Here is a 27,976-nt window from a genome sequence, read left to right as displayed (position 1 = left end):
TCCACTACCAATTGAAATAATGTTTTAAGCAGGATTTTACTTAAGTAAAAGTACTGCCTTTTATGACTGTTGTTGAGCATTTGTGGCTTACATACTGTATTGGTGTAAGTGCACAGTTTTCCCAGAAGGGGGAGATGAGATACAAGCTGTAAACATTTTCTGAAGGCATAATTTCTTTCTGGCATTCTAACATTAGGTGGCAGGCAAGCCAAGAAGCTATGCCTGGCCTTCTACAGTACATAGTGGGGTCATTATCCTAGGCTATTCCATCTTTTCCTGGAACCAGGGAAGCCACTTACAAATCAATTCTTATTAACCCAAGGAGAAACCTGACATCTTCACATAAATACAGACAGTAGAGGTGGTGAGCTCTCCTGATTGGCTGTGTACGCATGGGTATTGAATGTTTTAAAGATAGATGTTCTTTGACAGATTCTAAGAACACAGAATCCCTGAAGCTCTATTGATTTATGTCAGTGGATGGCAGGACACGATCACGGCCGAGGCGACTTGCCGTTTCTGACCAAGTAAATGTACCGGACAAACTAACTTACACACTTCAGCTACAACCTTTTCTGATAGTTGTTACACCCCCCTCTCAAAGTGGGTCCTTGAAGAAGTACAATCTACAATATCAAAACGCATCGCATTGTAGCACGTTGTGAGCTTGTAGACCTGCTTTCTTTTGAAATTGTGAAAGGTTTTGGAATAATTTTGAACATATTTTAACAACACCCATCTTCTGTTATGGGGGGTCCTGGCACAATATGTTCTGAGGTTTTACTGAGGTTAGGGTTTGGGTTAGGTTTAGGCATAGTTTTACTGAGGTTAGGGTTAGGTTTAGGTTTAGGCATAGTCTTTTTCACCAGGTTATCATCACCAGATTCTAACTAATGGGATGTAGGAACAATGAGATTTCGGACCAATGCCATGGCACCCTTTGATCCTTTCTTGCAAAGAGAAGCAGGAAGGCCTCTAAGTTCAGGCCTTTTCTTTTGAGCATGAATGGTGTGAGAATGGAGAACGGTCAGTCACAGTCATGTGTTTTGTCGGGACACAATCCAATTCTGCGTGTTGTCCCTGCAAACGTAAGATAAGATCAGCAACCCAACATGAACGATAACTTTAGTTTCCTATTTTGCATATCATTGTTGTTGTACAGAAACCTTGTATCTCCAACTTTCAACTTTTTAATGTTTTGTACCATAAATCAATTTCCTATATCGTACGTACATAAAGTACTGTGTCACACAAAAATAGCCCAAGCTTGTAGATCTGCTATTTTGGCTATTTTTTAATTGGAATCCTGAAGAGTAACAGTTCTGGTCTGGACATAATGAGGTTTTCTTCCGACGAGTGGCAGGGGCGTCACTCACAAGGGGGGGAAAGTGGGACTGAGTTACTAGGGCCCAAGGTGGAGGGGCCTTAATTATTTTATACTTTAGCTATTGAAGATTAGCAGATCTACAAGCTCAGCTGTGCTGCGAGCTTGTAGATCTGCTATTTTTGAAAAGTCGTGAAAATGTGTGCAAATCTTTGAATATATGTATTTTTTAGTCGAACATTTGTAACTCAAATTTTGCTTCTGGGGGGGTCCCTGGAACTGAATATTTTTAGATGGGGGTCCGTGGCCAAATATACATCATTTTGTGGGTCCTTCACTCACATTTAAAAGTTTGAGCATCACTGACATAGAAAGTTTATCAAAAAACCTTAGAAGGATTTGAAACATGCATTCAAAGACTTTTCAAAAATGGTTCAAGATTTTTCAAAAATAGCAGATCTACAAGCTCGCAGCGCGGCACTCGGTGCCGCTGCTTGTATATCTGCTATCTTTCAATAGTTAAAGTACCCAGGCAGGGCCCAGAATTTGGTGCGACACCCTTGGCGAGCAGTATCCTGTTATTCTTGGGGGCCGTTTGTGTGAACAAGTTCTTTGCGATTACACGGTGGCGCCGCTGCCCTCCAGCTGCTTGTTGGCATACTGAGTCATTACATGGGAAGGAATGGGTCTAATTAAATGTTGTCACCATTTAAGGCTTGGTTTATTTATTTTTTGGGAAAATAATGCCCGTTTCAGGGTTGCAAATTTGGTGACTACACATCTTAACAACAAACATGTCCATATATCGATCAAGGGGGAAATTTCCCATCAGACATTACAATGAGCAACTGGAGATGTTTTTTGCCAGAGAGGCAGCGGGGGACCTTTGGCCCAAAAAATAGCGGACCACACAATTCTCCTGAACGTGCCGCACGGCACACAATTCTCCTGAATGCTGCCTTCGGGTAAGGCATGGAAAAGAAATGGGGGCTTGCCTTTCTTTCACCATAGTAAGTAGTATAGAAGTATAACATAGTGCTTAAAGTGGTTAATCTGTCCCTCATTTTGGTGGGGACACCCTGAACCCCCCCCCCCCCCCCCCCCACAATTCATGGACCCCATGGGGCTCACAGGCCCCTCTTTAAAGGAGTAGTTCACCCCCAAAATGACTGTTTTTGTATTGATTACTCACGCCAGAAAGACTTGAGTTCAATAATATGTTTAGTTTTTTGTTGCATTCCTAAGACAATAATTTGATTACAATAAATGTATCCCCATTGATTCCGGATGGGGACCCAAATGCATTTGGGCCCCCATCCAGAATCAATGGGGGTAAATTTACTATAGTCAAATTTTTGTCTTAGGAATGCGACAATTACAAAAAAATATTATTGAAAAGTCTCTATGGCATGAGTAATCAATACAAAATGGCACTTTGGGGGTGAACTACTCCTTTAAGAACCACCACTGCTATACTGTAGATACGTTTTGGGTTTTTGAAAAGCGCAAAGGAATACTTCAGACCACTTAGATCACATTTAGATACTGTATTACGTAACGCAGGCAGAGGCCATGGCTGACACACAGTCGCCGAACCACTTGGACCAGCAGCTGTCCTGGGATGGAATCCCGGGAGGTTTCATGGTCCCATGCGGTTCCCTTAATTCCTCCTCTCTGCTGTGCTACTGCAGGGCGATCCTCTATACACAATCATGTGATGGATGTACTGGATGTACGTGTCAACTAACCCCAGTGGTGGAAGAAGTGCTAAAATGTTTTTTACACAACTGACTAACACTACACTTGAAACAAACAAACACTGCTTCCCTTTGCTTGCCAGTATCACCATTAATGCTCATGTTTACACTATAGATGTTGGTTGTGTGTATCATTTAGCTGTTGACATCTGACACGTAACTTGATAACATAAACAAGGAATTGCAGCACCAATAATGTATAAACAACTCCGTGGCAGGCAGAACAGAAAGATGAAAACAACGTTTTGTGTGATTTTCGCGGAGGCTGATACTAGCTGAAGTAGGCCTAAATAAGCCATGTTGGAATGTTCGCTCACTTCAACAGGGTCAACAGTACGGTATTTAAATCTAGATCCTCTGATAATGACACAAACACAAATGTCACTGATGTATGAATTGAATAAAGCTCAAAAGAGGCATGACATAAGAAGAAAAACAGTGTGTGTTTGTATAGCGCTTGCCCAAACACTTTATAAAAGATGTGTCACAGCACATATAAGACAAAAAAACTAAAACAATAACAGAATAAGAATAGAATAAAAAACAACAAATTGCTGAGAATGCATCAACTAAATAGTGTTCATAAAAAACAGTGAAAAAATGAGTGCCGAAGTGCCAGCTGGCTACTTTGAACAACTTGGTTCATAAAGAGTGAACCAAGTAGCCTACAGAGTCAACTCGTCAACTAACCATTACTCTCTACACAAATTACTTTGCTGAAAATTAATCTACAAGTAAATAACTCAGTACAATGTGTCACATGGTGACGCCATTGTACTGATTGCACTCATTTCTGTCCACTTACTGCAAATAAGTGGTCTATGAATTGAGAATTAATTTGGAAGCTATTAGACAATACAGATTATCATCAATCTCATCATTTAGTTTAACCACTTAAACCCTAGTATACAATTCGACAGTGTTGTGCAAACTCCGATCTACAAGCTCATAATCTGCAATTCTTTTTAGAATTTTATACTTTTTGGGACATGCCCAAAATTGGGACGCCACTGGCTAAAAATGGTTCAAGACTATTATCATAAAGTTATTTATGTTATCTCAGACCCTTCAATAACTTGCCAACAATCCTTTTAACAGCCTACAGAAGTTCATCTCCACATCTGACTAAAGTAAGCTAAACACTAGCTAGACACTGACATCAAATGTCAATGGTCGGGAGAATTGTGTCACTTCCAAGGCCGAATTACAGTTCCTGGAACGATGGTGTCGCTTCTCGAAAATAGCCGATCTACAAGCTCAGCTTGTAGGCCGGCTATTTTTGGGTTATAGAGCCCCTTGAGAAACCAGCATGTTCAATCAGCCATAATCAATCATGAGCTTCATTCTGCCTCCATATTTGGTGTAAGATTTAGAGATATAATCCCATCTATCCTGACCCCATTAAATTCCTTAGAGCTGTATACTTTCTTGCACGCAACCACTGACCAATGTCAGTCTTGTGTGTCTGAGACCCATCGGACCAAATCATTTAGCACTGGGGTTCCCAAACCTTTTCAGCTCGAGCTTCGAGGGAAGAATGAATCACTTCAGCTTAATGTTTCCAAAACAGTCAAAATAGCCGATTTACATAGATGAGCTATTTTTACCTTTAATTTTTTGTGCTGTGCTTGATGGGTAATTTTCCTATGTAATAAGACAAGAATAAATACAGTTTCCCCAAAATGATTAAAATCACTCCCACACAAGAAAGGAGACCACAACAGTGTAATGTCTGTTTTCTCTCACTGTATATTAAATCAATCAGCATACAAATAATATCCAGTGGTACAATAATAATGTTTCTCTTCTCTTTTCTCCTCTTCTGAATACAATATACCGGTTCATTTCACAAATATAGTATGGTATAGACACAGGAAAATAGAAAAACATAACAATCAGTCATCAGATGGTCGGATGGCTGAGTCTTGTGGGCTCAGTAGCCAAGGACGAGCTATGTTTTGACTTCTTCTCTATACAATGTCCTGGGACATTATGACATTTCTCTGGTCATCACCTAACTTTGTACAGACGTGCAGTGGGCACATCTATGCACTTGTATAAATCATATGTTCCAAAACAGTAGGTTTCGTATGAAACCCTTATTTATTAAAGAGTGGTGTCTAAATATTAAAATGTAATTTATACCAACAGTGCTCCTGAAAGGAGCTAAGCTATAACATCTGGGCCCATACCCTATAGGTGGGGTTGGCAAGTGTAGGTACCCTCACAAAAAACAGTAAACGGTTAATGCAGTAATCCTGGTCTCTATATTACCTCCCCCTAGCCAGCCGTGGCGCAGGGGAAAGGAACTGTTCGGAATATATAACGTGTTCCTTCAACGTGCTATGTCCAACCAGGGAAACGCCCCAGTCAGGTGAAAAGAAGAAACTTGGACTCCTCATGCATAGAAGGAAGCATGAGGTCAGTCCGTTGTCTACCCAGGTTGGCAGAGGGAGTGTAACGCCCAGGATTACATTAGATAATTGACACCGGGTGAAATATTTGTTACAAAATCGTGGGATAAAGAAAAAGGCCTACATTGTACTATTCACGAGCCTCAAAAAGGGGTCCTCGGCCCTTTGTTTGGGAAACAGGACACAACTCAGGAGGCTGTTTTTAGTCGTTCCTCCATTGTGATTCTTCTCCTTCCCTCGCTCTATCCTGGGGGAGTTTGTCTCTAATCTTGAGAGAATATGCTCCACACTTGTGTCAACAAAAAACAAAACAGAAAAGAGTAGAGGTCAAACAGCAGGAAAGGGTTGTATATTATATCTTTGAACGGACATCAAAGATGGAACCCTGTGGCATCAGTAGGCGTCCCCAACTGGACAGTTTCTTACTTGAGTAAAAGTATCAATTATTTTTTTGATTGATTGAAGTATTTATCAGAAGTTTGCATAGGGAAAGGTACAGTTTCATGACCGTACAGTTCACTGGTACACGGTCAACTAAATTAAACTCAGGTAAGCTCTTGTGGCTTATTTCCTTTGAGATCATTCTCTTTAACTCATATAACATTGAATGACAGACAGATAGAACACAGTACTAGCAGAAAAACTGTTGTAAACAAAAACAACAATGAAAAATAAAAGGTATTTACAAGGAAGGGTAAGGTTAGGCTAAGCTACTGCAAAGTAGAACTACTCTGTTACAAGTAAAGTCCAGTATTAAAAATGTAATTTCTAACCATAAACAATACTAACCATAAACCTAAATCCTAAAAACCTAATTGCTTGAACCCTAGCAATTGGGTGAACATTTAGTACATCTATAAGCTCTAAAAGCATTGCAACGTGAGCTTATATGTGTAGATCGTCTCTTTTCGGCAAAGATGTTAAAGTTGAGGGGGAAAAGCAAGGGGCTGAGTAATAGACCCCTGAGGGATTCTGGTCAAATATGGTTTAGGGTTAGAGGCTGACCCCGTGCCTTATACATAACCCTCGAATTCTTAATCCTCACCCTGACCCCAAACTGAATCTTTGACCAATTGTAACCTTAGCTCTTAAAATCTATCTTAACCATGAAAATTGCAGCCGTACCCATATACCGATATGTCCTCCTATACTGTAACAGACGCACACGCGCGCATGCACACACACACACACACACACACACACACACACACACACACACACACACACACACACACACACACACACACCTGCGTATGCACAGATTACCCTACCCTCTCTTTTGTGTGTCCCTGGTGGGCAGAATTAAGTACCTCTCAATCCCAGACTTGAACACTTGAAGCATAATGGGACACGTGTTGAGCGAACAGGACCGGTTGATGGACGGATGTGATGGATGAGGTTGAAGGAGAACGCAGCATTTCAGCAGGTTTCTCTCAGTGGCCACTGAACTCTCGCCCTGGGTAACACGTGTCAGCACAGCATACAAGTCTGGAATCTGCTCAGGAATGATCGAGGCTCTCCCACACACACACACACACACACACACACGCGCGCACACACACACACACACACACACACACACACACACACACACACACACACACACACACACACACACACACACACACACACACACACACACACACACACACACACACACACACACACACACACACATCTATAAGCTACAAACATATCTTACAGCTACTTTCGTTATGTTTTGTACAATGAAGTATTTAGGACTTAAGGTGGTTAATGCTGTGCAGTGGCATCCGATCTAAGCAAGGAACAATGTACAGTAGTGTCTGAGGAGGAGTATATGTAAAACCTACAGCATCATGGCTGAATAAAGTGTCTCCATGACACTATTTGGCTGGGGCAATTCTCGCTATTTATACGTGTCATTATTTTGACTAAGGGTTAGGTTTAGGCATAGTTTTACTGAGGTTAGGGTTTGGGTTATAGGTTTCTGCATAGTGGTTAACATTCACCGGGTTAGCATTCACCAGCGTCAGCAGGTTAGCATTTCACCAGGTTAACATTCACCCACGTCGAACAAATGTTATGTTGAAATATTGAAACATTTAGCTGAACATTAACAATGTGCTCACAAAGCGTGACAACACATGTCTGACCCTCGGCTGAGGAGCCCATCCAGACATGATTCTGTGTCATATTTCAAAGCACTTCTCCTCTTCACAAAACACACTTGTCGTCCTAAGAGATCAAACCTGCCGAACACTGGAAACACAAAATGAGATACATGCACAGATTAAGAACAGGACATAACAGGAGGCTACAATCTGGCAAGGAACACTCTCAAACACAGTGTTTAACACACAGGACACAAGTGAACTCGACAAGCAATTAAGACATGATTGGCCAAGGGACTGACAGGACACAGGTGGTAAACTTAATGAATCACACCAGACAAAGGGGTCTCACTCTTTCCCAGTAGTGCGGGAGACAATGCTCATTTCGTGCAAATCAGTCTAAAAGCACCAAATTTTGCACAAATGTAGCTCAGGGCTTGCTCTAATGATTTAGCTAGGGCGCCCGAGCCGACGACCTTCGGAGTCGCCACAGCGGCCAAATCAAGTTGGGCCCCGATCGACTTTCAATACAGGAGGATAATACCCAGACAAAAATCTGCTTCAAGTAGGATGTGAGGTCTAACTAGGGGTTTGTCATGATGCTGAATCCATTGCAAGCATTTGTTTAGCACAAAAAACATTCCTTGGGCTATAAATGGCCCCAGAAAACGTCCACAAAACTGTGAAAATTGATGACTAATCACTTTTCATCACTAAACCATCGTTTTCTGCCATGCCCCCCTCGTGCTGCCAGGCCTGTTTTTTTTATGTTATAATGTCTGTGAGTTTAGGGTTAATGTTAGGGTTAGGCATAGTGTTTGTGAGGTTAGGGTCGGGTTTAGGCATAGTGAAGTTAAGTTAAAGTGAAGTTAAATGTTACCCTACATTCTAACAACAGGCAACAGCCGGCGACTCTGGGTGATGTCGTCCAAAAGATAAAATATTTTCATGTTTTTGGGCGACGTTTTCCACTATCGCCTCATCGCCTGCTATCTGCAGTTGCCGGGTCCCATTGACAAATAACGCACTTCCGGAAAATACAGCCTACTGTTGCTCGCTGTTAAAATGCACCGTTAGCGTTTAGACTGAATCAAACTGAAACACATGGAAAAAAACAGGTAACAGGAAACACTAGAAACATTACCACAAAGTAAAACGCAAGGAGACCGATCCTGACACTTGTAGCTATAAATGCCTATTTTTGAGTGGTGCTAACCGCTCCTATATCTGGCTTTGTCTGTATGTATGTATGTCCGTCCGTCCGTCCCACACTTCACAAGCTTCGTCCGTCCCACACTCCACAAGCTTCGCAGGGCGCTTAATGAAATCAACTCATAAAAGGCACCACTCACTTCACACTGGGTGTGCTTTTTCTTCTTCTTCCTCACCTCCTTCCTTGGTCCTTCCCTCAAGTCCAGGGCCGCCTCTCACCTCACTGACCTGCAGGTGGAGCTGCTGCTGCTGCATACCTGTCCCTTTCCATCTCTGCTCTTGTTGAGAGGATCCTCTCTCCATCTGCTAGTCTCTGGTCTTCTGCGCCTGCAAGTCCGGACAAGAGTCTTCACCATGTGAGAACCCCCTCCCCCCACTGATGCCATGGCCCGCGGGTCAGCTGATGAGCCCACAGTACAGCCAAATGTTCGTTCTTCATTCAAAAGTAACAAAAATGGACAATTACTTGAGCAGCAAAAGGTGGTGTGCACTGCACTGCAACTCCATGATGTCCTATGATTACATAACTGAGTTTGTTTGAGTCAATTAAGTCTGCAAAATAAGTATACATGTGCAAAGTAGTGTCAAAGATAAGTAACAGAAAGATAAGTAACAGAGGACCTCTTTGTTTCATTTTATCTGACTAGGTTAAAATATTTTTGGACTTGGTCTGTTAATCTGCCTGGCAACAGCCCCAGGAAATCATTCATCACAAAGGATTGGCTGAAGAGGAGAGTGTCCTTGGCATTTTTTATTTTTATCCGATCTGGACGGGTGAAGACCTTAGGACTCCCCGAAGGAGAAAGCCTGGGCTTTGTCACACACATCACTCTCACCCGGCAGAGTCTAGAGGTTTTCTTTGGCTTTTGGTTCCAGTCTATTTTACCTGTCATCACCTCAATGTCATTGTAAATCAAGCAATTGAGAAACATGACATTCCATTCATAGTTCTATCCGACAGGCCTGTTGTGTATCGGTTTTCCTCTAACTGCAGCCAAGGTGTGGTGATCCCATAGCCAAGTGGTTAGGGTGCATACCACATACAGTACATACCACTACCAAGTACAATTTTGAGGCATTTTTACTTAACTTCAGTATTTCCACATTTCAATACTTTTGCTTCCACTATAATAAAGGTATCTATCTATCTATCTATCTATCTATCTATCTATCTAATATTATGTTTTCTCCACAATTACAATTAACTAAAGTTTTACAATCATTTAAAAACTTTAGTTACTACTTAGTTTGTAGATTAGAGTATTATTACTACATAACCACTTCAGTCCTATATGTATTTCAGCCATTAGAAAAGAGACAATCTACAAGCTTACAATGCAACACATTGTGAGCTTGTACAGTAGATCATCTATTTTCAAAGGATTTTTCAACCTTTTATACATTTGAAAACTTGTGTGTTTCTACATTGCAGAATTGATTAAGTTAAAAATGTGATGTACTTCTTCCACCACTGCACATACAGTAGCCAGTAGGGTGCAAAATACTAAGAGCAGTGGCCGTGGGTCCCTGGTTCGATTCCCAGGCAGCTGTATGTCATTTCCCCACTCTTTCTCTACATATCGCCACTGTCAGGCAGAAACCTCATACCTTCAGTTTCAAATGTGGGATCAAATGTGTATTTTTTTTTTTGTAAAGTAAAGCCCTGCTTCATCATACATTTTTATGTCAGCATGTTGGCACTGGATTTTTATTTATTTAAAATAAAATAATTAATTGATTCATTAATCAGTTAATTAATAATTAATTAATTCGTGCATTCATTCATACAACACTGTCACACTAAACTAGTGAAAATAGAAGATCTACAAGCAGACAACGCCTTGCGGTGCGAGGCGTGTGCTTGTAGAGCAGCTATTTTCACAATGTTAAATAATTTTTAAAATGATAAATACAAAACAAACGGTTTTGGACATACAAGGTTTCCACCCGACAACAACGATATCCTGTCCCCTGTCCCTCCCCCCACCAGAAAGAGAGGAGGGGGGAAAAAAAGGAACTTCAACTCCTGCCAAGGGTCCCTCTCTCAGCTTGACTCTGAACACATTTAAATGAACATGTCTGGCATGGTGCTTCTATGTTAACTGGAAACAGGCCGTTCGTTCCACGTGTTTCCCAGTCAGACATGGCACAGTTATGAAGTCCTGATAATCAACTTTTCCTCTCTAAACAAAACATAAATGGAGGATGAAGTAGCCGACACAGTGACTCAGCCGTGGCCCAATGGTAACCTTCTGTGTCCTCCTCTGAGTGATTTCCATCTTAAACTGACCGCAACTCCCGCCTCCCCGTCCATATCAAAATCTCAGTCTTTTAGTCTTAGTCAACGCTGTCCTACTGTAGGCCTTGTTGTGGCAGTTGCCAAAGACACCATTTTGTTTAGAGAAAGGTTGAAGTGCTTGTCCTTTTTATTTCTCAGGAGAGCACATTTGTTTAAAGTGAATATCTCGGTGCGGAGACAACATCCCTCCTCCCCCGCTGGTCTAATTTTATCCTCAGTTTTGTCACTAGTGTCGAGATACCCATGTACGTACACGTAGAACGGCACCATGAATTTGTTATGCCTTTAGTCTTGTCTCTATTACGACAGGCACCAAGCTGCTGTTGTTGATTTTGTGTCTCCAAGAGATAGATTATGTAATTATATTGCAGCATCCGGGGTGTGCCACTGGACAGGAGATGCCAAGGGGCACACACACAGTTATTGTTTATTTAAGTAAGAGAATAGTTTTTGATTAATGTTGTTGTTCATATTGTGTGCGTGTTTTAATTTTGGTCATTTATTTTCATGCGTGTGTTTTAGTTGTGGAACTATGGGTAGTGGTGGGTGCATTGGGGAAGCCTGCTTCTTTCTGTTGAGCGGGGGGGCTTGTTTGCAGCCAATCTGTGTGTAACACATAAAATAGTTTCCTATTGAAAGAAGTGGTCGTGGTCTGGCTGCTACTGATGCAGAGAACCGGGGCACATGGTTTGTAGCTGCTCAGCCCCATAGCCTCTGAGCCTTCCGTGACCTGACGTTTCCCAGGGACCCTGAGCGCAACGGTGGGGGCCAGTGGTGGGCAAGGTAGGGAGCGCCTCGCTGTGTTCTCTTGAACCACGCAGAGGTGCCAAAAGTCGGGGGGACGAAGATTTACTATTCTGTCCATAACGGCACATAACTCGGTAACAACGCTGAGTCGGCTCATGTGACCGTCGCAACGCTCAACGTGGAGACTCGCTACCGCTCGCTCTGCGCTGTCTCACGTGTGACGTGGCTCATGGTCACCTGAGATGATGCGCCTCCGTCGTCATCACCGAAAACAAGCGCTCCTTTCCCTTGCAACCCCCCGCGCCCCCATTGTTGCGCCTAGGGTCATTGGGAAAAACCTTCCTCCCTCATACAGGAAGTGAGAGACCTCTTGAACATCTGACCCCATCAGCTGAGCCGATGTTTCTCAACCTTTTCAAGCCGTGACCCCCCAAAATGACATGCAGAGACCGTGGATGACATGCAAGGATTTCTTTCGAAAGGGTCAGGAAAACTTGTTATTTTATGTTGTCATTATGTTATAACACATTTTTGAATACCTCAAAAAGGCCTGTGATCTTTACCAGGCCCTTAGCTAGTGACCCTCGCGATCCATCTCCACTGAGGTCAATGCAGATTCAGACTGTAACCACAGAGCGAGCGCAGATGCAAGGAAAAGGTTTACTCCAAATCATGGTGTCCAATAAAAGACTGCACCACGAGTTCTGGCTGGCTGACACCCAGGACGATTGCATCATCGGTGCTGGACCCACCCAAACGATGGGTATCCATTGTGGATATTCCAAGGGCCTGCCTTTATATGGACTGAGAGACAATAGCCCTTCAGTGTCGCAGTGTTTAGAGAGCTAACAATGTCAGCCTTTCACATCGGCAGCCAGACAGGACACGGTCATGCAAGGCCCGGCCAGCCGGGTTCGATGTCAAGGCCAACTGGCCGGCCGCCAGTGCTGACACCGTCGGTACAGGGCCCCTCAGAGGAGACCTGCCCAGCTGTGTGGGAACCCTTTCAGCGTAGCAAATATGGCCTTTTGAGCGGTGCTCCTGGAAGGAGCTAAGCTCCAACATCTGGCTTTGTCTGGTTACCAAACTGTTGGAAATAACAGGCTCAAGAATGTGTTTTTTTGCTATTAATTATTAGGGTTTTTGGGGGTTAAAAGGGGTGCAGCGGCAGCAGCAATGAACAATAATCAATAGGCTAATACAATGTTCCCAGCTGCACTTCATCCCAACAACACATTTCCAAATATAAACTAACACTTCCCCTCCAAACACACAGTAGCCAACTGCTGCTGGTGTATAAAATGCATCAACGGAGCGATTGTACTGTTCATTTATTCATATTAAGCAAGACGATCACACAAAATAAAATAACAAAAAACATGTAATCGTCTTTATGAAAGAAGCATGAAATTTGGCTATAGGGGCATCGCAGATTTGTCTTGGGAAACTTGTGGGAGCCAATTAAAGTTGGGCTCTCATAGACTTTATTATACAGTACAATAATACAAAAAATAAATATGCTTTAAAGAGGTGGTGCCATAGGTTTGTACTTTTTCTGTTTTTCATGTGTCTAGGAGGTTGAAAGTACATCATTGGACCCCCTGGTGTGGTTTTTATGAGCAATTATTTATTCTCTTGGTATTTGTTTGTTTTCTCTTGGAGGCTGCCACCTTGTGGTCAAAAGTGTCAGTTAAAAAACACAGATACTTTTACATCACAGAATCAACTCCTCCCATAATTACCATTCACCCAACACTGTGGGGTGTGGCTAACTTCAGCTGGGTCACCACCCACCATGACATCCATGCATACTTAATGAACTGGGGGTGTGGCCACATAAAAATCCAATTTTAACTCTTTCTGTATACTTTTTTGGAAAAAATCTTCCTCCTAGTATACTCATAATACATGATAATCATGTTTTAGAGGGGGGAAAAATCATGGCACTACCTCTTTAAGTAGCATGTGAGGGGTCAAACTAGGTGTTTTTCGGGATTCTGAATCCAATGCAAGCATTCGTTTTGCACGAAAAACATTCTAAAACTATGCTTTAGTGATGGTTTAGTGATGAGTCATCACTTTTCACAGTTTTGTCAGGGCCGTTTTTTCAGAAAGGAATGTTTTTTTGTGCAAAACAAATGCTTACATTGGGTTCAGAATCCCGAAAAAAACCTTGTTTGACCCCTCACGTGCTACTTAAACCATATTTATTTTTTGTATTATTTTACTGTATAGTAAAGTCTATGAGAGCCCAACTTTGATTGGCTCCCACAAGTTTCGAAAGACAAATCTGCGATGCCCCTATATAGCCAAAAATGTTCCATATGGCATGTTCTAACTGTGTGCCAAATTTCATGCTTCTTTCATAAAGTGCACGATTTTTGCCTGAAATGCTCGGACTATCTGTCTGTCTCCGACTGGAGAACCACCCTAGCTCTGGTCCATAGCGTTAAGCCTCTATCATAGGTGAAGAGCTATCACCTCACGCGGTGTAGTTTTCTATGCAGAGTGAGTATGTAGCCTAAAGCTTAGGTGATAGCTAGAAAACTACATGCGGTGAGGTGATTGCTCTTCACCTTGGACTATGATAGAGGCTTTTACAAATATTAAACTAATGAAAAGTATTAAAAATAGCAATATATGGAAATATGGAGATCCCTGTGATGCCAGGGGAATCAAATCCCTTTTATGCCCATATATGGAGACCCCTGATACCCATATACTGTATGGAGATCCATGTAACTCACAGGGATATATTATGTGATATACACATATGGAGATATAGGGATCTCCATATATGGGAATAAAAAGGGATTGTATGTATGATGTCAGATATATATACGCCATAGGAATTTCACATAACGAATAACTGAGTAAGCATGTTTGGGATCTCACAGCATATTCTCCATAAACATGGGTCTCCATATATGGGTAACTGGTCCGATATATATATATCACATGACGCAACCTTATGTGTCTTCCGGTTTATTGACAAAACATTTATATATGTCACAGTATGTTTGAAGAAGCAGAAAGATTGAAAAAGGAGCGCTCATTTTCTATTGGCCATGATGGAGGCACGCCGTTTCAAGCAACCATGAGACGCATGAGTCCCCTTTCGACTGCAGCTTTAGCACCACACCACACCGCACCACACCACATAAAAATATCTACATTTTCCTTTACACGAAAGTACCCCTATCGTTAGGAAACAAATTGACCCTTTTAACTGTGATTATAATACAATATAAATTTGTATTACAACTATCTTAAATTGTAATACACTATAATGGATTATAACTGATTACACTATAAAGTATTAATGTATTACTATGATAATTATAATACAGAATACACTATAATAAGATTATAATAGTGGTTATAACACAATAGAATCTATTATCATGTATTACAACTATATCCTGGAGGTCTAAATGAAAAGTCAGTGAGTGATCAGTCATTATGAAGTGTTTGGCCCTGTTTGGCCTAGCTCAGACCTACTCTAGATTGGATACTTTTTAGTACCACGTTTAGTACCACTTTCACACCACTCTACCCAGGTCCTTGTAGTAGAAAACCTGGCACAAGTGGGCGGTGTGGTGTGGTGTGGTGTGGAGTGGTGTTGGGCCAGTGGAAAGGGGGCCTTATAAAGACATTGCCATCCGCTTTGTCTTCTTTTTAAATAGTGCTTGTGAGCAGAGACATTTTCACATTTTTCTTTTTAATCTTTATTGATCAGAAATACGAGCCACTTTATTTTTGACAAGCTTTTTACTTGAAATAGTGCTGCTTGTGAACAAAGAAATGTTCACTCTTTTTACTACTTACTCTTTTTTTATTCAGTAAAAGTACAAGCCACTTTATTTTATAATGTATGTATTGAGAATACTGCTGCTTGACAGCCACTTTAGACAGTATGCTGCTGTGTGTGTTTTTGTGTTTTGCATTTTCTATTTTGCACAAATAAAACTTATGTTTTATGAAAAAGGTCTCAAATAATTTTTAAATGTTGTTTCTATGTGCTACAGAGGCAGAGAAATTATATTATAGTAGACTATTTAGAAGATGTATTACATTGTCTGAGTTTGTAGATTATCTGATAGGCTGCGTTCTCACATTATGCATTTGCACTCTGCATAACACGTGCATCTTCAAAGTCTCTTCGAAATAAGAATGCATTTCCCACAATGCTTTGCGGAAAGAGGGTGGTTCCGCTAGAGGAGGAAGCAGATGTAGATTTTTGGAGTTGTGGTCAGGTGAAACTGCTGGTTTTTGGTGACACACAAAATGGATCTACAAGCTCACAACACGCGGCCGTGCGACAGGTTGTGAGCTTGTAGATCTGCTTTTTGTTTTAATTTTTCTTTTACAATTTTTTGTACATTCTGATGCCAACACTAATATTTTTACTCAAGTACATTTTGAATTCCAGGCTCTCACTTGTAACAAAGTATTTCTATGTTGCAGTATTGATACTTTAACTTAAGCAATAAATGTGAGTATTTTTTCCACCACTGTATGACCAAAAGCTTAATTTTTTTATGAATAGCACATTTAATCAATCGCATCTGTATAGTTTCACTATTTATGTATTGAATATTTGCTAGTTTGTTTGGAATAGCTGACCACCCAAGGTTCTCCCAAGTACAATACATCCAAGTACAGAGTAAATGCTTACAATTGGCATGGACGCATGGCTGTTGGCTGGAGAAGTGGAAGTGGGTGCTGTGGACCCAGGGACTGCTGTGCACTGAGCGAGAGCTGTGGTCTGAGTGAGTGTCTGCTTATATCGGGGCACACCCGGACTGTCATTGGGTAATGAGTCAAGTGGTGGTAACAGGGGGAAGTGTCCAGAGGCTGCCACCGGACAGTACAAATTAAATTCTTAACAGCCGCTCCCACAGCAGCACGCTGTGAACATAGAGAATGTCCTTCAATGCTGCCGTGGCAGTGAAGAGGCAGTGGAAAATGGTAACACTATGACCTCTCCCGAATCTTCTGCGGCCAGAGCTTCTGTAAAGGCCTTGACCTTTACCTTGACCTTTCTGTGGCCGTGGCACAAACCAGTCAGGCGGCGGCATGTTTTGATTTTGTTGACCTCCATCTCCAGGGCCAGGCGGATCTGGAGGATTTGTAGGCGTTCCGGTACTGGGAGACATTCCCGTTGTATACCCATACTGTTCTCTGAAGGTGTAGTCCTCTTCCCATAATGTGGCAGTTGCCAATTCTGGCAAAAGATCTTTCCCGATACGCCAAGTGTTATCATCATGAAATGAACTAGCACCCACATGCTCTGCGGCATAGACTCGTCGAATTTCATATACATGATTCGGGTTGTCACGGTCAGGTCTGACATGTAGAATGAGTCTGTCCACATCCCGTGTCCCAGGTCTCCTCCATATGTATTCTGGTAAGTCAGTAACACCTGGGTGGTCTTCTCCCGGAATTATATTTCCAAATGAGATATAATAGTCATCTGGTGAGTTTAAATCAGGTACAATCCCTTCACGGTTATTGAAAGTATGCAGCCCATATTGGCCTCTCCTTACAGCCCATCGAATTGTACCATGCTGGTCGATGTTCACTTGGCGAAGAAACCACGCAAGCAAAATTCTTCCGTGGTCCCGTGGATTCCTACCAAACGGACATGAATTAAATTCGGGCAACTTGCGTAGATGTTTGAATGGCCTTCCAACAGGAACCATATAACATGTCAGAAGTAGAAATACAATTACACATGTGTAAGCAGACGCCATGTCACCATGAAATAGAGCTCATTCACTTGGCTCTGACGTAGGTCCGTTCTTAACCTCTGCAAGCCTCTGAGACTGAATTGCTCCCCAGGAACAGGCATATGCGTCTTAATACATTCTATTATATACTGTGTCTATATTGCTGTCGTCATCATCATCATCAATCATCATCATGTCCAAATATGTCCATGTGTCGAAATATTTACATGAGCACTGGCACTGCCAGTGGTGCCAGTCTGGCAGGGCTTGACATCTTGACTCATTTCCCCATTTCCCAAAAGTCACTTTTCAGAACAGAACGACCCATGTCAGCAAAAAAATAAATGCACAAATCTCCATGTATGGAGATCCAAATGTATTACCCAAAATATTTACAGTTACAGTTTAGGCATTTAGTGACTTACAATAAGCAGGTAATACACATTAAGCAAGCTAATGTGTATATATAATATGTATTATACAACAAACAAATGCATAGGAATATCAATCTAGAAAAACAATAACATAGGTAGACCACGCACCTAATCAGTACAAAACTTCTAAAACCTAAAAATGCTATCTACTTCATGTATGGTCATTGAGGGAAGGGGGAGTGTTAGATAGATAGATACCTTTATTATCCCAAGGGGGACATTCCATTGTCCAGTTGTAGCACAGCAGTATACAGTTATTTACAAAGTTACAGAGAAGTAAGAAAAAATCGCACAGTGCGAAGTGAGCGATGCAAAAATATTTAGGGAGTATGATATATCGTGGACTTCGATTTTCAAGCCTTTTCTTTAAATAATCATAAATGCTTTTCTCTTTTAAATTAAAGATATATTAAATAATATTTTTGAAGCGGTGAAAACCGCTTCCAATGAGTGGCTTTGTGTGTCCCACGCCCATATATGGTCATTTCAGTCCAGAATGAACAGGGTTTTTCAAAAACAAAATGTGTGTTTCATGTCCATATATGGTCATCTCAGTCCAGAATGAACAGGCTTTTTCAAAAACAAAATGTATGTCACCTCATGTCTATATATGGTCACTACAGTCCAGAATGAACAGTTTTTTTCTGTCTCGTACGTCCAGAATATCAGTCCAGAATGAATAGGCTTTTTCAAAAAGCAAAATGTGTGTCCCATGTCATATATGGCCATTTCAGTTCAGAATGAATAGGTTTTATCTGTCCTGTCCTGTCCTGTCCTGTCCCGTCCGTCCGTCCGTCCGTCCGTCCGTCCGTCCGTCCATCCGTACGTACGTACGTACGTACGTACGTACGTATGTGTGTAGTGTCCATCCCGGTCTGATGATTGGATACTTTGAGGATTGGTCAAGTTTCACATGACAATTCGGCCCTCCAGATAAAATCATTAATTCATTCAGAATATAAAGAATGTATAGATCACAGAGTTCATAACTCTAGAACACATAGAATAAAAATTCACCGCTTCACTTCGAACCGAGGTTTGATTTTTATTATTACACACATTACATATAAATATGGTGTGTGTGTGTGTGTGTGTGTGTGTGTGTGTGTGTGTGTGTGTGTGTGTGTGTGTGTGTGTGTGTGTGTGTGTGTGTGTGTGTGTGTGTGTGTGTGTGTGGCCATGATCAATCAATAGCTGTTCTAACAAATTAGCCAATTTCAACACTAGCAGTTTAGTATTCACAATCACCAAGTCAGCATTTATCAGCATCGACAAGTTAGCATTCACAATCACTAGGTTAACATTCACAATATACATCATCAATATAAACCAATTCTATTCAATCATATACATGATGTCATGTCTACATCACAATAGATGGTATATAGTACTTTGACTGACAGCGTTCCCTTAGTTTTTCCAGGATGTCCGGACTAGAACTTTTGCACATCGCTCCAATTAACTGTAGAGGCGAACGAGGCATCTAGCTCTTTATATCTGTGGTAGTTACTGGGAGAGGAAACCAAAGAGCAAGGTGACCATGGTGGAGCCTTGGAGCTCAGGGGAAGCGTGTGGATCTTTTCCAAAATAAGTAGAGCTATAGAGATGAATATTTTAGTTTTTCAAAGTCTGTTCATTTGTATTTTAAACTTTTATTAGCTGCCTGTCATTTATAACCTGTGAAATTATCCACAGTCTGTCTAAAAGTGTGGTTATTATCGCTTATCAGTGATATTCATCTAATACAATTTTGAAATTCAAATTCAATGGCCTAAAGGGTGAACCAATCGGGTGCCTCCGTGTCTATGACATCGTTTTTTATGACGTATTTTCTCCAGCCTAAACGCATTCTAAATCAGGGTGAACCAATCGGGTGCCTCTGTGACTATGACATCATGGACAAAGCAACAGAATCGAAGTGTTTCATTGGTCTATCTAACTCATGTCATCATCAGCGGTTTGCGCCGCTCAAAAAGATAGATAAGAGCGAAAAAAAACAAGAGCAGTACATTACCAATAAAGAGAATGTGCATCAATAGAGGGGGCGAATAATATATAAGTATATACATAAAGTGTCTTACAAAAAAGAGTAACAGTCGATGCTAGTTAGTTAGTTACAGAAGTGCTATGGATTTAGGTGGAGTCTAAATAGGTGAGTCTTCAGTCCACGGCGGAAGCTAGGGAGTGAGTCTGTAGTTAGTGTGGTTGCCCAACAGGGCAAAGGGCAAATTGTCTAGGACAGGTGGATTTTTGTCCTGGGGATTTTAGCGGTGAGGTGATTGCTCTTCACCTTGGACTATGATAGAGGCTTTTACAAATATTAAACTAATGAAAAGTATTAAAAATAGCAATATATGGAAATATGGAGATCCCTGTGATGCCAGGGGAATCAAATCCCTTTTATGCCCATATATGGAGACCCCTGATACCCATATACTGTATGGAGATCCATGTAACTCACAGGGATATATTATGTGATATACACATATGGAGATATAGGGATCTCCATATATGGGAATAAAAAGGGATTGTATGTATGATGTCAGATATATATACGCCATAGGAATTTCACATAACGAATAACTGAGTAAGCATGTTTGGGATCTCACAGCATATTCTCCATAAACATGGGTCTCCATATATGGGTAACTGGTCCGATATATATATATCACATGACGCAACCTTATGTGTCTTCCGGTTTATTGACAAAACATTTATATATGTCACAGTATGTTTGAAGAAGCAGAAAGATTGAAAAAGGAGCGCTCATTTTCTATTGGCCATGATGGAGGCACGCCGTTTCAAGCAACCATGAGACGCATGAGTCCCCTTTCGACTGCAGCTTTAGCACCACACCACACCGCACCACACCACATAAAAATATCTACATTTTCCTTTACACGAAAGTACCCCTATCGTTAGGAAACAAATTGACCCTTTTAACTGTGATTATAATACAATATAAATTTGTATTACAACTATCTTAAATTGTAATACACTATAATGGATTATAACTGATTACACTATAAAGTATTAATGTATTACTATGATAATTATAATACAGAATACACTATAATAAGATTATAATAGTGGTTATAACACAATAGAATCTATTATCATGTATTACAGCTATATCCTGGAGGTCTAAATGAAAAGTCAGTGAGTGATCAGTCATTATGAAGTGTTTGGCCCTGTTTGGCCTAGCTCAGACCTACTCTAGATTGGATACTTTTTAGTACCACGTTTAGTACCACTTTCACACCACTCTACCCAGGTCCTTGTAGTAGAAAACCTGGCACAAGTGGGCGGTGTGGTGTGGTGTGGTGTGGTGTGGTGTGGAGTGGTGTTGGGCCAGTGGAAAGGGGGCCTTATAAAGACATTGCCATCCGCTTTGTCTTCTTTTTAAATAGTGCTTGTGAGCAGAGACATTTTCACATTTTTCTTTTTAATCTTTATTGATCAGAAATACGAGCCACTTTATTTTTGACAAGCTTTTTACTTGAAATAGTGCTGCTTGTGAACAAAGAAATGTTCACTCTTTTTACTACTTACTCTTTTTTTATTCAGTAAAAGTACAAGCCACTTTATTTTATAATGTATGTATTGAGAATACTGCTGCTTGACAGCCACTTTAGACAGTATGCTGCTGTGTGTGTTTTTGTGTTTTGCATTTTCTATTTTGCACAAATAAAACTTATGTTTTATGAAAAAGGTCTCAAATAATTTTTAAATGTTGTTTCTATGTGCTACAGAGGCAGAGAAATTATATTATAGTAGACTATTTAGAAGATGTATTACATTGTCTGAGTTTGTAGATTATCTGATAGGCTGCGTTCTCACATTATGCATTTGCACTCTGCATAACACGTGCATCTTCAAAGTCTCTTCGAAATAAGAATGCATTTCCCACAATGCTTTGCGGAAAGAGGGTGGTTCCGCTAGAGGAGGAAGCAGATGTAGATTTTTGGAGTTGTGGTCAGGTGAAACTGCTGGTTTTTGGTGACACACAAAATGGATCTACAAGCTCACAACACGCGGCCGTGCGACAGGTTGTGAGCTTGTAGATCTGCTTTTTGTTTTAATTTTTCTTTTACAATTTTTTGTACATTCTGATGCCAACACTAATATTTTTACTCAAGTACATTTTGAATTCCAGGCTCTCACTTGTAACAAAGTATTTCTATGTTGCAGTATTGATACTTTAACTTAAGCAATAAATGTGAGTATTTTTTCCACCACTGTATGACCAAAAGCTTAATTTTTTTATGAATAGCACATTTAATCAATCGCATCTGTATAGTTTCACTATTTATGTATTGAATATTTGCTAGTTTGTTTGGAATAGCTGACCACCCAAGGTTCTCCCAAGTACAATACATCCAAGTACAGAGTAAATGCTTACAATTGGCATGGACGCATGGCTGTTGGCTGGAGAAGTGGAAGTGGGTGCTGTGGACCCAGGGACTGCTGTGCACTGAGCGAGAGCTGTGGTCTGAGTGAGTGTCTGCTTATATCGGGGCACACCCGGACTGTCATTGGTTAATGAGTCAAGTGGTGGTAACAGGGGGAAGTGTCCAGAGGCTGCCACCGGACAGTACAAATTAAATTCTTAACAGCCGCTCCCACAGCAGCACGCTGTGAACATAGAGAATGTCCTTCAATGCTGCCGTGGCAGTGAAGAGGCAGTGGAAAATGGTAACACTATGACCTCTCCCGAATCTTCTGCGGCCAGAGCTTCTGTAAAGGCCTTGACCTTTACCTTGACCTTTCTGTGGCCGTGGCACAAACCAGTCAGGCGGCGGCATGTTTTGATTTTGTTGACCTCCATCTCCAGGGCCAGGCGGATCTGGAGGATTTGTAGGCGTTCCGGTACTGGGAGACATTCCCGTTGTATACCCATACTGTTCTCTGAAGGTGTAGTCCTCTTCCCATAATGTGGCAGTTGCCAATTCTGGCAAAAGATCTTTCCCGATACGCCAAGTGTTATCATCATGAAATGAACTAGCACCCACATGCTCTGCGGCATAGACTCGTCGAATTTCATATACATGATTCGGGTTGTCACGGTCAGGTCTGACATGTAGAATGAGTCTGTCCACATCCCGTGTCCCAGGTCTCCTCCATATGTATTCTGGTAAGTCAGTAACACCTGGGTGGTCTTCTCCCGGAATTATATTTCCAAATGAGATATAATAGTCATCTGGTGAGTTTAAATCAGGTACAATCCCTTCACGGTTATTGAAAGTATGCAGCCCATATTGGCCTCTCCTTACAGCCCATCGAATTGTACCATGCTGGTCGATGTTCACTTGGCGAAGAAACCACGCAAGCAAAATTCTTCCGTGGTCCCGTGGATTCCTACCAAACGGACATGAATTAAATTCGGGCAACTTGCGTAGATGTTTGAATGGCCTTCCAACAGGAACCATATAACATGTCAGAAGTAGAAATACAATTACACATGTGTAAGCAGACGCCATGTCACCATGAAATAGAGCTCATTCACTTGGCTCTGACGTAGGTCCGTTCTTAACCTCTGCAAGCCTCTGAGACTGAATTGCTCCCCAGGAACAGGCATATGCGTCTTAATACATTCTATTATATACTGTGTCTATATTGCTGTCGTCATCATCATCATCAATCATCATCATGTCCAAATATGTCCATGTGTCGAAATATTTACATGAGCACTGGCACTGCCAGTGGTGCCAGTCTGGCAGGGCTTGACATCTTGACTCATTTCCCCATTTCCCAAAAGTCACTTTTCAGAACAGAACGACCCATGTCAGCAAAAAAATAAATGCACAAATCTCCATGTATGGAGATCCAAATGTATTACCCAAAATATTTACAGTTACAGTTTAGGCATTTAGTGACTTACAATAAGCAGGTAATACACATTAAGCAAGCTAATGTGTATATATAATATGTATTATACAACAAACAAATGCATAGGAATATCAATCTAGAAAAACAATAACATAGGTAGACCACGCACCTAATCAGTACAAAACTTCTAAAACCTAAAAATGCTATCTACTTCATGTATGGTCATTGAGGGAAGGGGGAGTGTTAGATAGATAGATACCTTTATTATCCCAAGGGGGACATTCCATTGTCCAGTTGTAGCACAGCAGTATACAGTTATTTACAAAGTTACAGAGAAGTAAGAAAAAATCGCACAGTGCGAAGTGAGCGATGCAAAAATATTTAGGGAGTATGATATATCGTGGACTTCGATTTTCAAGCCTTTTCTTTAAATAATCATAAATGCTTTTCTCTTTTAAATTAAAGATATATTAAATAATATTTTTGAAGCGGTGAAAACCGCTTCCAATGAGTGGCTTTGTGTGTCCCACGCCCATATATGGTCATTTCAGTCCAGAATGAACAGGGTTTTTCAAAAACAAAATGTGTGTTTCATGTCCATATATGGTCATCTCAGTCCAGAATGAACAGGCTTTTTCAAAAACAAAATGTATGTCACCTCATGTCTATATATGGTCACTACAGTCCAGAATGAACAGTTTTTTTCTGTCTCGTACGTCCAGAATATCAGTCCAGAATGAATAGGCTTTTTCAAAAAGCAAAATGTGTGTCCCATGTCATATATGGCCATTTCAGTTCAGAATGAATAGGTTTTATCTGTCCTGTCCCGTCCGTCCGTCCGTCCGTCCGTCCGTCCGTCCGTCCGTCCGTCCATCCGTACGTACGTACGTACGTACGTATGTGTGTAGTGTCCATCCCGGTCTGATGATTGGATACTTTGAGGATTGGTCAAGTTTCACATGACAATTCGGCCCTCCAGATAAAATCATTAATTCATTCAGAATATAAAGAATGTATAGATCACAGAGTTCATAACTCTAGAACACATAGAATAAAAGTTCACCGCTTCACTTCGAACCGAGGTTTGATTTTTATTATTACACACATTACATATAAATATGGTGTGTGTGTGTGTGTGTGTGTGTGTGTGTGTGTGTGTGTGTGTGTGTGTGTGTGTGTGTGTGTGTGTGTGTGTGTGTGTGTGTGTGTGTGTGTGTGTGTGTGTGTGTGTGTGGCCATGATCAATCAATAGCTGTTCTAACAAATTAGCCAATTTCAACACTAGCAGTTTAGTATTCACAATCACCAAGTCAGCATTTATCAGCATCGACAAGTTAGCATTCACAATCACTAGGTTAACATTCACAATATACATCATCAATATAAACCAATTCTATTCAATCATATACATGATGTCATGTCTACATCACAATAGATGGTATATAGTACTTTGACTGACAGCGTTCCCTTAGTTTTTCCAGGATGTCCGGACTAGAACTTTTGCACATCGCTCCAATTAACTGTAGAGGCGAACGAGGCATCTAGCTCTTTATATCTGTGGTAGTTACTGGGAGAGGAAACCAAAGAGCAAGGTGACCATGGTGGAGCCTTGGAGCTCAGGGGAAGCGTGTGGATCTTTTCCAAAATAAGTAGAGCTATAGAGATGAATATTTTAGTTTTTCAAAGTCTGTTCATTTGTATTTTAAACTTTTATTAGCTGCCTGTCATTTATAACCTGTGAAATTATCCACAGTCTGTCTAAAAGTGTGGTTATTATCGCTTATCAGTGATATTCATCTAATACAATTTTGAAATTCAAATTCAATGGCCTAAAGGGTGAACCAATCGGGTGCCTCCGTGTCTATGACATCGTTTTTTATGACGTATTTTCTCCAGCCTAAACGCATTCTAAATCAGGGTGAACCAATCGGGTGCCTCTGTGACTATGACATCATGGACAAAGCAACAGAATCGAAGTGTTTCATTGGTCTATCTAACTCATGTCATCATCAGCGGTTTGCGCCGCTCAAAAAGATAGATAAGAGCGAAAAAAAACAAGAGCAGTACATTACCAATAAAGAGAATGTGCATCAATAGAGGGGGCGAATAATATATAAGTATATACATAAAGTGTCTTACAAAAAAGAGTAACAGTCGATGCTAGTTAGTTAGTTACAGAAGTGCTATGGATTTAGGTGGAGTCTAAATAGGTGAGTCTTCAGTCCACGGCGGAAGCTAGGGAGTGAGTCTGTAGTTAGTGTGGTTGCCCAACAGGGCAAAGGGCAAATTGTCTAGGACAGGTGGATTTTTGTCCTGGGGATTTTAGCGGTGAGGTGATTGCTCTTCACCTTGGACTATGATAGAGGCTTTTACAAATATTAAACTAATGAAAAGTATTAAAAATAGCAATATATGGAAATATGGAGATCCCTGTGATGCCAGGGGAATCAAATCCCTTTTATGCCCATATATGGAGACCCCTGATACCCATATACTGTATGGAGATCCATGTAACTCACAGGGATATATTATGTGATATACACATATGGAGATATAGGGATCTCCATATATGGGAATAAAAAGGGATTGTATGTATGATGTCAGATATATATACGCCATAGGAATTTCACATAACGAATAACTGAGTAAGCATGTTTGGGATCTCACAGCATATTCTCCATAAACATGGGTCTCCATATATGGGTAACTGGTCCGATATATATATATCACATGACGCAACCTTATGTGTCTTCCGGTTTATTGACAAAACATTTATATATGTCACAGTATGTTTGAAGAAGCAGAAAGATTGAAAAAGGAGCGCTCATTTTCTATTGGCCATGATGGAGGCACGCCGTTTCAAGCAACCATGAGACGCATGAGTCCCCTTTCGACTGCAGCTTTAGCACCACACCACACCGCACCACACCACATAAAAATATCTACATTTTCCTTTACACGAAAGTACCCCTATCGTTAGGAAACAAATTGACCCTTTTAACTGTGATTATAATACAATATAAATTTGTATTACAACTATCTTAAATTGTAATACACTATAATGGATTATAACTGATTACACTATAAAGTATTAATGTATTACTATGATAATTATAATACAGAATACACTATAATAAGATTATAATAGTGGTTATAACACAATAGAATCTATTATCATGTATTACAGCTATATCCTGGAGGTCTAAATGAAAAGTCAGTGAGTGATCAGTCATTATGAAGTGTTTGGCCCTGTTTGGCCTAGCTCAGACCTACTCTAGATTGGATACTTTTTAGTACCACGTTTAGTACCACTTTCACACCACTCTACCCAGGTCCTTGTAGTAGAAAACCTGGCACAAGTGGGCGGTGTGGTGTGGTGTGGTGTGGTGTGGAGTGGTGTTGGGCCAGTGGAAAGGGGGCCTTATAAAGACATTGCCATCCGCTTTGTCTTCTTTTTAAATAGTGCTTGTGAGCAGAGACATTTTCACATTTTTCTTTTTAATCTTTATTGATCAGAAATACGAGCCACTTTATTTTTGACAAGCTTTTTACTTGAAATAGTGCTGCTTGTGAACAAAGAAATGTTCACTCTTTTTACTACTTACTCTTTTTTTATTCAGTAAAAGTACAAGCCACTTTATTTTATAATGTATGTATTGAGAATACTGCTGCTTGACAGCCACTTTAGACAGTATGCTGCTGTGTGTGTTTTTGTGTTTTGCATTTTCTATTTTGCACAAATAAAACTTATGTTTTATGAAAAAGGTCTCAAATAATTTTTAAATGTTGTTTCTATGTGCTACAGAGGCAGAGAAATTATATTATAGTAGACTATTTAGAAGATGTATTACATTGTCTGAGTTTGTAGATTATCTGATAGGCTGCGTTCTCACATTATGCATTTGCACTCTGCATAACACGTGCATCTTCAAAGTCTCTTCGAAATAAGAATGCATTTCCCACAATGCTTTGCGGAAAGAGGGTGGTTCCGCTAGAGGAGGAAGCAGATGTAGATTTTTGGAGTTGTGGTCAGGTGAAACTGCTGGTTTTTGGTGACACACAAAATGGATCTACAAGCTCACAACACGCGGCCGTGCGACAGGTTGTGAGCTTGTAGATCTGCTTTTTGTTTTAA

This window comes from Nannobrachium achirus (assembly GCF_963921795.1).
Source record: "Nannobrachium achirus genome assembly, chromosome: 4".
Classification (NCBI taxonomy): Eukaryota; Metazoa; Chordata; class Actinopteri; order Myctophiformes; family Myctophidae; genus Nannobrachium; species Nannobrachium achirus.
This window is presented reverse-complemented; position numbering follows the sequence as displayed.